Here is a 16,562-nt window from a genome sequence, read left to right as displayed (position 1 = left end):
ATAATAGCAACTCCATGAAAACTCCAGTATGCCCCTTGAAAAGTGGAAAAACCATCGCTTTTCCTAAACTTGCAACACAGCAAGGGGCAGTTTCCTTTATATATTTACTCAGCGAGGCTAAGCAATCTTGGAATTGTGAACACTTTCCGTACCGACACTTTCGGATTAATTTTTCGCTTTTTTTTTCGCGCACATCGCCTTTAAATGAATAGTTGAAATAAAGTGCATCTCGCGACTTAATAAACTGACATAGCCAGAAGGTGATGATTATTGCCAATGTGACACAAAGTAAGGAATCATTCGTTGAAAGCAAAACGGATGGGTTAGCTCAATGATACTCTGAAAGGCTCGCACTTGCTTAATTAATGGTTTATTTCATCCATTTATTTCTTTTGTGATAATCGATGGGTTTTCACAACTTATTTAAACAATAGCCTATTTTCTGTGACTCCACCCACACAAAGGAAATACTGTTGGCGGTTTTTACATAATTTTGATTTCAGTATCAACAAGATGCGAACAATTATACCCATCAAATGAAATGAAAAGTCCTTTTCGTCGATAGGTAATGGTGGCCCTAATAATTTCTACTTTTATACACTGTAAAGGTTCTAGAGAAAGGAATCGTTTATTCAAAGCGAAACTGATTTCGATAGGTTTGCTCATCCAAACAATAAAGGTTCGCACTCCCTTAGTTAATAGTTGATTTTATCCATTCATTCTTTTCTGACCATTAATATTGGTTCTCACAACTTATTTAAACAATACCCCCCTTCCTGTTAATCCAGCCACACCTAACCGCAAATACTGTCGGCGGTTATCACAATTTTAGATAAGCAATTTTGATTTCAGTAGAAACAGAACTTTATACAACAGAGCGAAGCACTTGTCAAACTTGAAAAGTAGTATTGTGGTAATGAAATCGACAATAACTCAAGAATTAATGTCATTCCAAAATTAAGCAAGGTATAATTCGAAATCTGCAGACGTGCTCTACGTATTCTTGAATGACTTTTTCGACATGATTTTTTAACATAACTTAAATGGTGTAAAATATGCAGACATTGGAGATCTCAGCCTGTGGAAAATGTTTATCTAAACAAAATGCAATCTTCCCATTTATAAGTGCAGTACCAGAAAGTATCTCTTAAAATAATCTTTGTCCCATGAACACTTTTTGTCATTCAATAAGGTGTGGAAATACAACTTTAATATACCTGTTATCAAAGTGCGCGAGTACTTGTCGAGAGTCACTGTGGTTTACTTTCCTATTCGTTGTTGAAGGGAAGTTGTTTCCTGTGAATTTTGATATTCCACCACGTAGGCAGTTTATTCCTTCACACTCCTAACAAAAGCTAGAGAGAGAGAGAGAGAGCCTCCGAGCGAAGAGAAACGACAAGCCATTTTAAACTGACCTGACATGAGTCACCCTCGTTCGATTTTTGACTGCATCGCATTCAGCGATTCTATCAACAACAACATTGACTTTATTTTTTAAAATGAAAGAAATAAAGGCTTTTGTAGCCCGCAGTTAGCAAAGCTATTCTAGGCGGGCTACCTAAACAGACACTGTATAGGCTCTCTCTCTCTCACACACACACACACACACACACACACACACACACACACACACACACACACACACACACACACACACACACACACAGACACACACACGCACGCACGCACACACACGCACACACACCACGCACCAATGAAATGAATAAATAAATGAGCAAATAAAAATAAATAATAAATAATAGTAGTGATAATCATGTTAAAGGTTTTAACTGAGCCAGTCACACAAGGGAGTTTTTAACAGGTCAAAGAGAAAGCTAATCAGTTGAAATACAAATATAAGCTAGAAAGGTCAAGGTAGCGCAAGTCAACATTCATCTCCTCAATTTCAAGAATTTTCAAAAGCAAGTGAGTTAGCTCACGTTTAAAAGGTGCTTTCTTTAGCTTACGAATTTCAGGGGGGATGCCATTCCATATTTTCGCACCAACTCTAGAAAAGTTTGGATATATCAACAAAGTTGAAATGGTAAATTGGCCACCGTAATGATTACAAAAGCTGACGTTTCGAGCGTTAGCCCTTCGTCGGAGCGAATAGAGGAATTGTGGGTTGTGTGTGCTTTTAAAGGCAGAAAATGGAGCTACGTTATTGGTGGGTGCATGGCAACGAGAAAAACATGAATAAATTAGTGGAATGAAAAGCGTTCATTGATCCCTGTGGGATTTAGACTGCCGGTTTGAAAGATGAGCTTTTGTTCAAGATTTTTACGGCTTTCCGTGCCACCTAAGTGCAAGGAAAGACCGCAGATTGCCATATGTTGCTTAGAATGATTGGGTAAATTATAATGTCTAGCGACTGGTTTCGATGTGTCCTTGTCATTCCTTTCCACGTCTCGAAGGTGTTCTCGGAAGACGTCAAAGTTTCAATTGAAGGTAACGGTTTATGCACTAGTGTGTATTACAAACCTACAGACTCGCATAATTACTTGTTATATTCGTCTTCTCATCCATCTCACGTTAAGAATTCCATTCCTTTTTCTCAGTTTCTAAGACTTCGTCGTTTATGTAGTAATGACTCTGATTTTCACCACAAATCAGAGTCAATGTGCCAGTTCTTCGATGAACGTGGTTACCCTGTTTCCGTCGTTCAAGCGGGTTACCACCGCGCTCAACTTATTGATCGACATTCAGCACTACAAACGTCGCATAAGGAAGATTCCGACCGCATTCCATTCACTCTCACGTTTCACCCTCACAACCACTCAGTTAAATCCATCATTCTTAAAAACTTCAAATTACTTCAAAACGATCCAGAGACAGGCACTATCTTTTCGCAGCCTCCGCTCATTTCATTCAAACGCGACAAAAACTTAGGCAATTTTTTGGTCAGAAGTTCTTTTCAGACTAATGAGCAACCAGGCACTTTTAAATGCGCTCGTGCACGATGCAAAACGTGTCCTTTCATTCACAACACTGATAAAATATCGGGACCTAAACGATCCATTAAGATCACCGATCACTTCACGTGCACCTCCGCTAATGTAATCTATTGCATAACTTGCACTTATTGCAAAAAGATATACATCGGCGAAACAGGCAGAAGACTAGGTGACCGATTCCGAGAACACCTTCGAGACGTGGAAAGGAATGACAAGGACACATCGAAACCAGTCGCTAGACATTTTAATTTACCCAATCATTCTAAGCAACATATGGCAATCTGCGGTCTTTCCTTGCACTTAGGTGGCACGGAAAGCCGTAAAAATCTTGAACAAAAGCTCATCTTTCAAACCGGCAGTCTAAATCCCACAGGGATCAATGAACGCTTTTCATTCCACTAATTTATTCATGTTTTTCTCGTTGCCATGCACCCACCAATAACGTAGCTCCATTTTCTGCCTTTAAAAGCACACACAACCCACAATTCCTCTATTCGCTCCGACGAAGGGCTAACACTCGAAACGTCAGCTTTTGTAATCATTACGGTGGCCAATTTACCATTTCAACTTTGTTGATATATCCAAATTATTTCGTTACTCCCACCGACGCAGCCCCAAACAGTTTCTTTCGAAACTATCAGCCTTTATCAACTCTAGAAAAGGAAAACAACTGATGATTTGTTCTCGCCTGTTTTATATAAAAGCTTCCAGCTACTGAGAAACGAGTAGAGTAGGAATGAACCTGTTCAGAGTGAGTAAAAAGTTCAGAAATATTGAGAGGAGCACAGCGACTTTTGATGTCATGTAACAGAGAGGCAACCAATTTGAAGTAAAGCATTTTTATCGGTAGAATTCCCGAACGACTAAAAAGAGGAGCACTGTGAGATGTATAATCGGAAAAGTACATTAGACGAAGAACCCGCTTTTGTAAAATGACGATTTTGTTTAGATGAGTATTCGCGGCTTAGCCCCAAGCAACGAGACCATAGGAAATATACGGTTCAATGAGCGAGCGGTAAATGTTTATAAGAGTAGTGAGCGGTACCAAGTGTCTTAGCCTTGCAGCAATACCGATACCTTTGCTTATTTTCGTGGAAATGTAGTTAATATGATGCTTCCAGGAGAGATTACCGTCAATTAGAACACCTAGGTATTTAACATATGTCTTACGTTCAAGAGATACCAATTGCTCCGAGTTATTATCAAGTTATTATCGAGTTATTATCTATCCCAGCTGAATACCTTTGTAATGTTTGGTAAGTTGAAGTTATTACCATTTGCTGTAAATATTTAACTTGTGACTTGAATGGATATTATAGTTCACGCCATTTTCGGAAGAACATGCCAGCCTGGAGCTATTTTCCTGACCTTACTCCGCCTTCTCTTTTACAGCAAGAATCCCATTCTAGACGCAGAACTAGCAACACCTTGTGGCCATTCCTTTTGTGGTTTCTGCGTGGATATGTTTAAGAAAACAAGCCAAGGGCAATCCAGCACATGCGAGATGTGCCGTCAGCCTGTGACGGCGTTCTACTCAAACCGCCTCGCGAATACCATGCTTGGGATGGTCCATGGGCAGTGCAAGTGCTGCGGAGAGAATATTGCGCTAAACCGGGCCAAAGATCACCTAGAACGGTGTCCGGAGTTAGACTTAAATTGTCAAGAATGCCAAGAAAGCATGAAAAGGAAACAACTAGACGCACACAAAGCGACGTGTCCAATGGTGGAAGTCCTCTGCAAATGTGGCATCAGCTTCAAAAGAAAAGATAAAAAGAAACACGGAGATCTAACTTGTAGTGTTACAGAGGTGCCTTGCCCACTTAAATGTGGACAAAATATCACGAGGAAATTTCAAATAGGACTTTTGGAAGATACGTGAGTTAAGCCTTGTATTTTCGCAAAACTTGCAACGTGATACCAACTTTTTTTTTATCACCTTGTGGTATCAGAAGGGCAGATTCTAATTATGGGTATCTTTTGATTTCTATAATTCCTTTACGTACCTCAGGAGCAATCATATAAAGAGAATATCTTAGCTGATTTCTTTATGTAATCATGATATCGTTATTGTTTTGCCTAATTTCATATAGTTCCCTTCACCACGCTAAAGTATACTTTAAATTATGATGATCCAAAGAGTAACCTATCCTGTTAAAAATTATCCTTAAATGCGCTTACGATGGAATCATATCATCCGATGTTTCCGAGTAACCTGATTGCTTAAAGGTTATGTAACGTATTAATCATTCAACTCTCAAACAGCCTGGTGTTGCAAGCTGTACCAGTAAGAAGCAAAACACGGCATAAGGATGTGAGATGATTAATACTACATGTCATTTTTGACATGGTTTCTTTTTGTTTCAAAAGGAGTTTAATACCATCTCATTCGATTGATTGTGGAGAAAGAGTGTGTATCTGCCCTATGAAAGGTTGCGAAAAGGCAAAACGAAGGAAAAACAAGGAGGAACACATGGAGGGAAATCAAAGAAAACATTTGTCCCTAGTGACCAAGGAACGCCAGAAACTTCTCTGGAACGTCCTCGCTAAGGTCGGTGGATGATAAAATGTGCAGATAAAGGAGGGGTGGGTATCGGCTGTTAGCTTTCTTTTCTTTTTTCTTTTTTCTGTTTGCTCTTAACTTAAAAAAAAGCCATAATTTGGGTTGGAGTTTTTTAATGCAATAGAAATTTGTTTCCTTTAAATGTATCATATATAATTAAACAGTTTCAGAGTTTCAGTCACTTTTAACAAAGCTCGCGTTGCAATAGCCTTCTACGCAGACGTTCTTTGGGCACGTCACGCAATCTTCCTCCCCCACGAACTAAGAAATAAAATAGCTATACTCTTAAGGATCAAGTTTTGCCCCCGTTTCTTTAGAATTCGCTTTTGTAAGCAACGAGCCGTTTCGTTGGCCATTTTTTTTACCATAATAACGTGGTTTTGTGCGTGTCGTTTTCGTCTTTCGCCCACGCCCTAGGCGATCGATGCAATACTGCAAAAAGGCTTAGGGTTTTATTACGAGAACTATAGCCAAAGTACTGGTTTGAAATAATGATAGAAGAATTCATCCATTATTCCATGGTGTAACATGTGGTACATTTTGCTCATCGCTCTAGATTTTCCTCGCCTTTAAGTCTACGGAGCTCGTAAAAATAGTGAGCGCCTGGGAACATACGAAAATCCTTACGAAACTCGCTAGGCACATTACTTTACATTAAATGTTTTTCATATGTTTTATCTCAAAAGTATGTATATTATTTTCTTTTTTCAGGTACCACAAAACATAAAACCAACACCAAATGGAATGGTTACTGCATTCACCTGGACATTACCCGCAGTAAAGCCGAATGCAGTAATGCGCTCTCCAATATTTGAAAAGTGGGAGAGACAGTGGTGTATCCTTGTCGACACCAATGATTGCACTTATCTTCAGTACTCCCAAGGTGCTGATTCAGCGTACGTATCTGTAAGGTAAGTTTCTAAATCTTGACAATGAACATATCAGAGTCAGTTGCTGCTGCAGAGTGGACCCTATGTATCCTAGTTTCATTACTGAGAGCAAATAAACTTCTGTCAGAGGGTGTGGATAAAACGTGGCCTAGGCCATGGCCTACCCTGTGGCCTACCCTATTGCCTAACGTATGGCCTATCGGTAGGCAGATTTTTAAGAACATAAAAATAAAATCAGTAAGAGTCGAACGAATACGCTGGCGTACAAAAGGGTATACTAAGAGGTCACTAAGACGATTTTCAACGTCCGAGGGAACGAAACACTACAAATATCACAGCACTCAACTGTACCGGTAGGTTAAGGGGGAGGGGAGAGAAGGGGCCAATATATTGCGTGGTCGCAAAGGCGTATTTTCCTTCGTAAACCGCCGTTGCCATTTGAAACGGTCAATTTTGCCATTTTGAAACGGTCGTTGTCATTTGTCGAAACAGTCGTTGCCATTTTGTAATGAATGGAAACGACTGTTCCCGGAAATGGCAACGACCGTTTCAAAATGGCAACGGTCGTTTACGAAATAGAAAATTGCGTCGCAGAGGATATGCAAAATGGCGGTCAATTGGTGACATATAGTGGAGTGCTAGTGTAAAAATGTAATCAGGAACGGCGTTATATCGGAGAGCGTATACGGGTAAGAAAAAGCAAACATAACGTGCCAGGCCAATTTTTTAAGTGCCTCTTAAGTGCTGTAGAGTATTGAATTTGCAACGAGCACCCCGGGACACGCACGCATCGCCGTCGTAAACATTTCGCAAACTTTACTTGCTTTTTCCAAAGAAAGGGCCAGTATTGCACTAATTTGAAAGGAGAGCTGATATGATGACGTTTGCCCAAAAGTTGCGTTTAACCGGCTTCTGTTCCTCGATTTCGTTATTCTAGCAGAAGGTTAAGAAATTTTGATAGGAATGTGGCCCCCAAAACAGCAGAAGAAAGTCGTTGGTAGGATAGTACTCAGGAAAACGTTGAAAGGTTCCAGCAATGCTATCCTTTTAAAGATCTGACCACCGGTAGGCCATAGGGTAAGCCACAGGGTAGGCCACGTTTTGTCCACACCCTTTCTCAGAATGATGTTAAGACACCAAGAGAAATGGGCTCCAAACCTTGTTTGTTTGCAAGCAGCAAAAAAGGGACTTTAATGTCTTCCTCTTATCCCTAGAAGATTTTACGTTAATTCTCTTATAACCAGTATCAAATGTGATTGATCGAATGAAAATAAAATTGACATATCCAAAATTTGAACTTCAGGAATTGCAGTTATTTAATTAAAACAGGTTGAGTTTATTATCTGAATATATCAACAAAGTCGAAATGGTAAATTGGCCACCGTTACGATTACGTTACTTTTACCTAATCATTCTAAGCAACACATGGCAATCTGCGGTCTTTCCTTACACTTAGGTAGCACGGAAAGCCAGAAAACTCTTGAACAAAAGCTCATCTTTCAAACCGGCAGTCTAAATCCCACAGGTATCAACGAACGCTTTTCATTCCACTAATTTATTCGTGTTTTTCTCGTTGCCATGTTCCCACCAATCCTGTAACTTTACTGCCTTCAAAAGCACACACAACCCACAATTCCTCTATTCACTCCGACGAAGTGCTAATGCTCGAAACGTCGGCTTTTATAATCATAATGGTGGCCAATTTACCATTTCAACTTTGTTGATATATTCAAATTATTTCGTTGCCCCCACCAACGCAGCCCCAAACAGTCTCCTTAGAAACTTTCAGCCTTTATGAGTTTATTATCAACGACTTGAAAACCTTGATATTGTTGAAGAACATCAGATACATTAGGAGACTTGGGGAGGGAGAGGGCCCCCAACTGACCTTAGTGCCATATTTACGAATACATTTCATTTTTGTCTCTCAAAAAGGGTAACATGTTGTTAGATAATTGCCTGGTAAGCAGAGCAAAATTAGACTTGAGAATACACAATCTCTTACTCCTGATCTGTTTATTCGTAATATATAGATTTAGCCAAGCCTAAAAGCGGAGCTCCCAAGCTCGTAATATTAATGATAACATAAAAGATGTGCGTTTGCCAAAACTCGCCTGAGACACCTCTCCCTTCGTTTTGATAGTCTCCCCTACCCTACCTGTGGAAGCTGAAGGCACGTATGCATGTACGTAAGTACGCTCGGTCAGTCACGTGAAAAACAAACGAAAAGAGGTTAACCATATTCCATGGGTATGGGGGTCTGCCCCACACGTGCTTCGTGCATGTGGGAGCCCTGCTATGAATTAAACTTCACAGTATTAGATAGTGGTTAAGGTATGTGCAACAAATAAAACTGTAGACATAAATTGAAGCGAGGAGCACTGATTTGCCCGAAAATATGCTCAGAATTGGGAGAAATAAGTAGAGCACTTTTGTGCTAAGGGATGGGTGCGGATTTGTGCCCTGGTTTGTTCAAAAGGTGGCTTGTTAGGAATGAGTGTAATCACTTAAATACCCTGTTTTCAAGACAATTAATTGACAGACTATGTCATTAGGAACGTTTCATACACTTGTTCCATTGCCAGGTAACGGCATTTATCTCGTTTATCAACGGTTGTACCTTGAGGAAAGCTGGTGACAAGGCAAGAATTTACATAGTGCCTGTGGTGAAACTGTCAGAAGGCAAGATGGTGAGGCTTGCCAATAAAATGCCTCAAAACACAACACATGCAACAATGAAATTGGAGATGCTAGTACCCGAAATTGTTGAGGATTGAAGAAATTTCATCCTAAAGTTGTAATACTATTTGAATTGAAGCTTGTATACTATTTGAATTGAAGCTTGTATACTATTTGAATTGAAGCTTGTAATACTATTTGAATTAAAGCTTGTAATACTATTTGAATTGAAGCTTGTAATACTATTTGAATTGAATTGAATTGAATTTCTTCACTCCTCAATTTTAGAAAGTGCTACTATAGGAAAATTAATTACCTGATGAGGGAATTTGAAATTTGTGCAATATTAGTTTTTGGCATGCAATTTGATGTGGAATTGGTGAGTCAAGTATGGCTTTTCCTTGAATCATATGGATGAATAACAGTCAATCAGAAGTAAAGAAAACAGCAATGATATGCCTTTTTTTAACCTGAGTGCAAAACAAAAGATGCAAAACAGTATCACTGAGCCTCGTTTTCCACTCACAATGCCACGCTAAATCCCTCGCTTTATGAACCATAAAATGCAAGTTTTTATTGAATTATGCAATTCTATAATGAGACTGCATCCCTCTATGAAATCTTAAAAAAATTGAAAACAAAATATTGAGCTGATGTCAAAAGCCTAACAAAATTTTTGCATCAAATTTAATAAGTAAGATTTGTCTCCAGAATGTGAGCATGATGATTTGGCTGGATTAATTGGCAATACACTAAGCTAATTCATACCTTCCTGACATGATTGAATTTAAAGAGAGGAATGGAAATTATGTGTATTGTAAATAACTGCAAATGTGCTAAACTCAGAAATACTTGTTGATAAAGTCTATATATCACATAGACAGAGACTGAGCTTTTTATCCATAACTGATGTAAAAACTAGGAACTTAAGTCTCCAGAATCAATAAATACATACGAAGAATAGAAGCAAATTTTTAATCTATCATAAAGGTCTCTCATGGTACTCCTATAATTTCAAAGATTGGAAATTTGATTATAGTGGAAAATATGCTAAAGAAGTTGTCAATTTTTTATTTTGATTAATCGTTGTACTTCTTTTTAATGAAATATTTATTCAATACCCATATTGTAATTCACACATCTTTTTAAAGCATTAACTGTTTACCTCTTGCTTATTTTTTAATGACATGAATTTCAGATGTAAGGAGTTTGTTGAGTGTCTTAAAGAATGAGTGGCTCATAGGTTCTTCGGAAGTAGGCACTATGCCTATATTGAGTGTCATCATCTCAATATTAATCTGTAGAAAACATCAAACTCTATTTGTTTATATTGCATGGATAAATTTTTCAAACAAACTGAGTTGTAATGCAAGTGGTAGATCAGTGTTTTATCCAAGTTAAACTTCATTTCCCTTCCTTTCTTCAAAAAAGTGATGAGATATAATATCAATAGTTTGTCTATTTGCATGTATTTTAATGCTTTCAATACAAATATAATCAAAGTGAATGAAGTCCAGGTTTAGCACTAGGCAAAGTGTATTCAATATCTGTAATTTTTTTAATAAATTTCGAATAAACTTTGGAAACTTATTTGCAGTAACCTTTTTAATTACTTACTAGGTTTATTCCAATCTCTTTGCCTTTTTCCTTTAGTTATAGACTGTTGGAATGAGCAGGTTTGCTACTGACAATAGTTATGATCTCAAATCAGTTTCTGTGCTTTTCAATATTACAAACAATGGATTCGAATATGCAACATTTTCATATGCATTTTAAACTATTGTTAACCCTAAACCTTGACCTCTCAACAAATACATGAAAAGTGATTGTATTTAAACCATTGGTCCTAAAATGTGTACCATATTTTCAGGGTTTTATGTTTGATTCACATCTTCAAGGGTCTTAATATATATATCATAAAAGAGTTGTAAATTTCTGGTTTATGTTCGGGCTTCTAATTCATACCTTACAACAAGATCAAAGCCTTCCACTCAGAGATTGCCTTACATTTAGGGGTCTTATAATCAGGGGCTCTTACAATCAGGGGTCTTACAATCAGGGGTTCTTACAATCAGGGGTCTTACAGTCAGGGGTTCTTACCAACGGGGCGAAGCACTTGTCAAACTTGGAAAGTAGTATTTCCGTAATGAAATTGACAGTAACACAAGAATTAACATCATTCCAAAGTTAATCAAAGTTGAATTCAAAATCTGTCGACGTTCTCTACGAATTCTCGGATGACTTATTCGCTCCACATGATTTTTTAAATACCAGCATAGGAAAGGCAAATGTTGTCTTTCCATATATTTTTTATGCAGAGATATATCCGTTGATAAGAGAAAAAAAAAGAATAAATGCTGTGCACTGTAGGAGTTGAACTCACAACCTCTCGCTTTATGGGCTACCAGCTAGTTTTACATTCAGGGGTTCATACAGTCAGGGGTCTTAAAATCAGGGGGTCTTACAGTCAGGGGTTCTTCCAATCAGGGATTCTTACAATCAGGGGTCTTACAATCAGGGGTTCTTACAATCAGGGATTCTTACAATCAGGGGTCTTAAAATCAGGGGTTCTTCCAATCAGGGGTTCTTCCAATCAGGGATTCTTACAATCAGGGGTCTTAAAATCAGGGGTTCTTACAATCAGGGGTTCTTCCAATCAGGGATTCTTACAATCAGGGGTCTTACAATCAGGGGTTCTTACAATCAGGGATTCTTACAATCAGGGGTCTTACAATCAGGGGTTCTTACAATCAGGGATTCTTACAACCAGGGGTCTTACAATCAGGGGTTCTTACAATCAGGGGTCCTACAGTCAGGGGTTTTTACAATCAGGGGTTCTTACAAACAGGGGCTCTTACAATCAGGGGTTCTTAAAATCAGGGGTTCTTACAATCAGGGGTCTTACAGTCAGGGGTTCTTAAAAGCAGGGGTTCTTACAATCAGGGGTCTTAAAATCAGGGGTCTTACAGTCAGGGGTTTTTACAATCAGGGGCTCTTACAAACAGGGGTTCTTACAATCAGGGGTTCTTAAATTCAGGGGTTCTTACAATCAGGGGTCTTACAGTCGGGTTCATAAAAGCAGGGGTTCTTACAATCAGGGGTCTTAAAATCAAGGGTTCTTACAATCAGGGGTCTTACAGTAAGGGGTTCTTACAATCAGGGGTCTTACAGTCAGGGGTTCTTACAATCAGGGCTTCTTACAAGCAGGGGTTCTTACAGTCAGGGGTCTTAAAATCAAGGGGTCTTACAGTCAGGGGTTCTTAAAATCAGGGGTTTTTACAAACAGGGGTTCTTACAATCAGGGGTTCTTACAACAGGCGTTCTTACAAACGGGTTCTGACAATCAGGGGTTCTTAAAATCAGGGGTTCTTACAATCAGGGGTCTTACAGTCAGGGGTTCTTACAATCAGGGGTTCTTACGATCAAGGGTTCTTACAATCAGGGGTTCTTACAATCAGGGCTTCTTACAATCAGGGGTCTTACAAACAGGGGTTCTTACAGTCAGGGGTTCTTACAAGCAGGGGTTCTTACAATCAGGGGTTCTTAAAATCAGGGGTTCTTACAATGAGGGGTCTTACAAACAGGGGTTCTTACAATCAGGGTTTCTTACAATCAGGGGTCTTACAAACAGGGGTTCTTACAATCAGGGGTTCTTAAAATCAGGAGTTCGTACAATCAGGGGTTCTTAAAATCAGGGGTCTTGCATTCAGGGGTTTATATCAGTGTGTTTTATATGAAGGAATGTGCCCAGATGTTGATATTGATCGTTGTTCCTTACGTTCAGGGGTTTATATCCATGTGTCTTACACGAATGGGCTGTGCCCCGATGTTGATATTGATCGTTGGTCCTTACGTTAAGGGGTTTATATCAGTGTGTCTTACACGAATGGGCTGTGCCCAGATGTTAATATTGTTCGTTGTTTCTTACATCCATGGGTTTTAATCAATGTGTATTACATGATGGGCTGTAGGCAGATGTTGCTACTTATCTTAGTATCTTACGGTTAGGGGTCTGTGTTGATCGTAACTCTTTATATACAGGGTGTATTCTATGCCCAGATGTTGATATTGATTAATTGAACTTAAAATGTCACATCTATGTTAAACCTGTGTCCAGTTGTTTATTGCGATGGTAAAATGTTACATCTAGGGATCTGCGCGCAGATGTTGATATCGATCGTCGATCATCGATCGTGAAGGTCAGAACCGTACTTGACATCCAGGGGTTTTATATTTGTACCTCTATGTTGTCGCTATGTAGCGATGATGATTTACATAAGGGGGTTTTGAATAAAATGTCATGGTAGTTTTATATAAGGGTCTGTTCCCAGCTATTGATAATGATCCAATATCTATTCTTAGACAAGTATTTGGTATTGGTATACTGCTTGTTATACTGTGTGTTTATTTCTTTTTATCTTTCATCTTTGTCTAAGATTAAGTATTTAGTGTTGATATGCTGTTTGTATAATAAGGATAAGAATATTTTATGAAGATGCATTTTATACCACAGATAATTAAGCAGTTTTATTATTTGCAATTAACTTACATCTACTACTTGTGTTTTTTAACATGGATATGGAATATTTTTAGTAAACAGTTGTGGTAAAAAAAACTTTCGGCACTCTTCACTTGGAAGAAGCACGCGTCCCACTTGTAAAAGGGTTGTTTACTTTGCGCAATGTTATTAAACGTTTGTTTATTTAGAGAGAAAAAAATTGTTGTTTTGGTGTGTTTATTCCATGTTATCTTTCACTTCAGTCTTAGAATAAGTATTTGATAATGTAGATGCGAATCGCTCATAAGTTATCGGTTGATTGCATTGCATTAAGAACAACAAAAACATTTCGTTAAAAATAATTTTCTCGTTTCAAAGGACTATCCATTTTTAGTTCCACCCATTTCACCAAGATTGTTATTCGATTTGTTACCACAGTTAAACGGGTATCTTTTATTGCACGATCATATACATATAGATCACCTCAGAGGTAAAAATGTTCCACCAATGCACCATTTCCGCGAGGGAATTGAATGATAGACCTGAAATTTTAGATAATATTTTTTCATTGGACTATTCCCGAAATAGTGTTTGATTACACTCGCATTTTCGTGAACATTGAAAGAGGTGGACAAGAACTCGTTGCTGGTCTCTGGTTTTGATTTTATTTTTATTTTTCAAAGGGTTGCACTGGTTCACCTTTGGTTCCGTGAAGAAAATTATTCCAAAGAATAGTTAACTTGATACGGCAGTTACATGATTTAATCAAATTTTGCAACGTTGCACTCATGAGAGAACGAGGCATTAAATTAATTATCAGTTTAAGAGATTACACTTATCAGGTTTCTCAAAGTAAATGATTTCATATGTGGTTTAATTACCGATGTTGTATTAAATTGTACGAGAGCAATCGTTTGCGTCGAAAGAGGGGCAAACGAAATACAGACTTGCCTCATAATTCAATTTTTTTTTTTTTTAAAGTGGTCACTCTCGCTCGGAGTAATGTCTGAAGAGATACCAAGGCGAATGTTAGAATATGTGAAAGCTCATTGCTTCATATCACAAGAACTGTTAATAAACATAAACTTAACGGTAGCTTCATCTTCGTTTTCATATCGTGCTTTAACAAGTTTTAATATTACTTTCACTACAGAATTCTTACCATCCGGAGTGTAATGAGTTTTTTTTAACAATTTTTCACCTGGATATTATTCCTGGAACTAACTTTCTACCTGGACCAACTCCACCAAGACCCATAACTCATTTTGCACGTTTTGTTCAGGAATGCACTTAATGGGCGATTTTCGATATATCAAAATTCTAACATGGCTCTGAGGCAAAACAGAAGAAATTAATTATTCATCTCTCAACTTCGATGTAATTTCTTTTCTTTTATTCCTTCTAGCCTCGGAGCCGTGATTGAATTTTAATGTATCGAAAATAGCCTATTCATCTTTTTCTCGTTTAAAGTGGTCAAACACTCTCGTAGGAATGACTTAGGACATACCAAAACGGTTGTTACAGTGTATACCATTGCATTGCATTGAAGAATTCAACATTCAATACCTAACCCTACGGTTACTTTTAAAAATATCCCTAACAGACTGTAAGTAAATCGGTTCACATGATGCTAGAGTACTTTTTCATCGCACTTTCACGCACCTATTCGTTCCACCCATTCGTTCCACCCATAATTGATGGAGGTTTTTTCTTCTTACAGCTTTAGGGTATACTTATCATTTCTACCTGATAACGAAGAACAAAGAACAATTCAATTTTTTGCGTTTGTCTCGCCGGTGCAGTTAATTGATTTTTCTTTTTCTCAAAATGGTCATACACATACCAAGAAAGTTATTGCGATGTCTAATAATACATTGTGATCCTTCAGCCGTAATTATTGATCTACACATAAGAATATACAATTCCTCATTCAACTATGACAATGTTAGGATCAGGGTTGGTAAAGCACTTTTCGATCATAATTTCATTTTTTGTTCCACGCATAATAAAAAGACTTTTTTGATATCTTTACGTTAATAATTAAATTTTGACCAGGCACAGATGAACGAAGAACCATACTTCTTTTGCACCTCTCACACGACTGTAGCTAATTCACTTTTTAGGTAGTTCGTGTACAATGGTTAGGAGTAGATGAAACATTAACTAGAACTTCGGAAAGTATGCTGTATTGGTATAACGACGTAAGATCCATGACTATTGATCTCGCAGGGACTTTTTGTACTCCTACGAATAGAAGAGAATCCCCCGATGAAGAACTGGAACTTTGCAAAGTGTGCGGTATTTCATTTAAAAGGAATGGTACAACAACATAAACTCGAAGGGACTCTTTATACACCTGAAAAAAGGAAAGAATCTTCCGATGACGAACGTCATCGATCATCCATTTTTATAAAGAATGTTTGTTAAGTTTTTTTTCCTATTTTTTTATACTGTTTGCAAGGATAAGAATAATTTGTGAAGATGCATTTTTTACCATAGATAATTATGCAGTTTTATTTCGTACCATTAATCTTAGATGTAATACTTATTTTAATGTGGATGGAATATATATCGTTGACAGTTATGATAAAAAAACTTTGGGCGCTCTTCACTTGGAGGAAGCACACGTCCCACTTGTAAAAGGATCGTTTACTTTTTGCAATGTTATTGAACGGTTGTTTATTCGGAGAAAAAAATTTTTGTCTTAATGTGTTTATTTCTCTTCCCTTTGCCTGACTCTCATCCCATGCGTGACACCAGGACTCCCGTGACGTCATACCAATGTTGTAGCTTGACATTTCAAGTTTAGGGGTCAGTAGCCACTCCTGTAATATTATTGGTTGAAACCAATAATTGGTTATTACCCATTCCATTGTATATTACTACTGTCACTATTTCGTTCAAGTGTATATACTCGATTGCAAAAACGCCGACCCTTAAAAGCGTAAGCACATTTAAATGATAACCACAATTAGTTGTGT

At 37.9% G+C, this 16,562-nt stretch overlaps 1 long non-coding RNA gene across 1 annotated transcript; it reads left to right on the top strand.

The window, feature by feature from the left end:
* Positions 1–6,820: 6,820 nt before the first annotated feature.
* On the top strand, positions 6,821–10,673 carry LOC148728416 (uncharacterized). The gene is made up of 2 exons (XR_015989064.1): positions 6,821–7,093; positions 8,990–10,673. It is a non-coding gene; the product is annotated as an uncharacterized LOC148728416 (long non-coding RNA).
* Positions 10,674–16,562: the final 5,889 nt, after the last annotated feature.

The sequence above is a fragment of the Stylophora pistillata genome, chromosome 6 (genome assembly GCF_964205215.1).
Source record: "Stylophora pistillata chromosome 6, jaStyPist1.2, whole genome shotgun sequence".
Classification (NCBI taxonomy): Eukaryota; Metazoa; Cnidaria; class Anthozoa; order Scleractinia; family Pocilloporidae; genus Stylophora; species Stylophora pistillata.
Note: the sequence above shows the minus strand (reverse complement) of the source record. Positions and strands in the feature narration are given on the sequence as shown.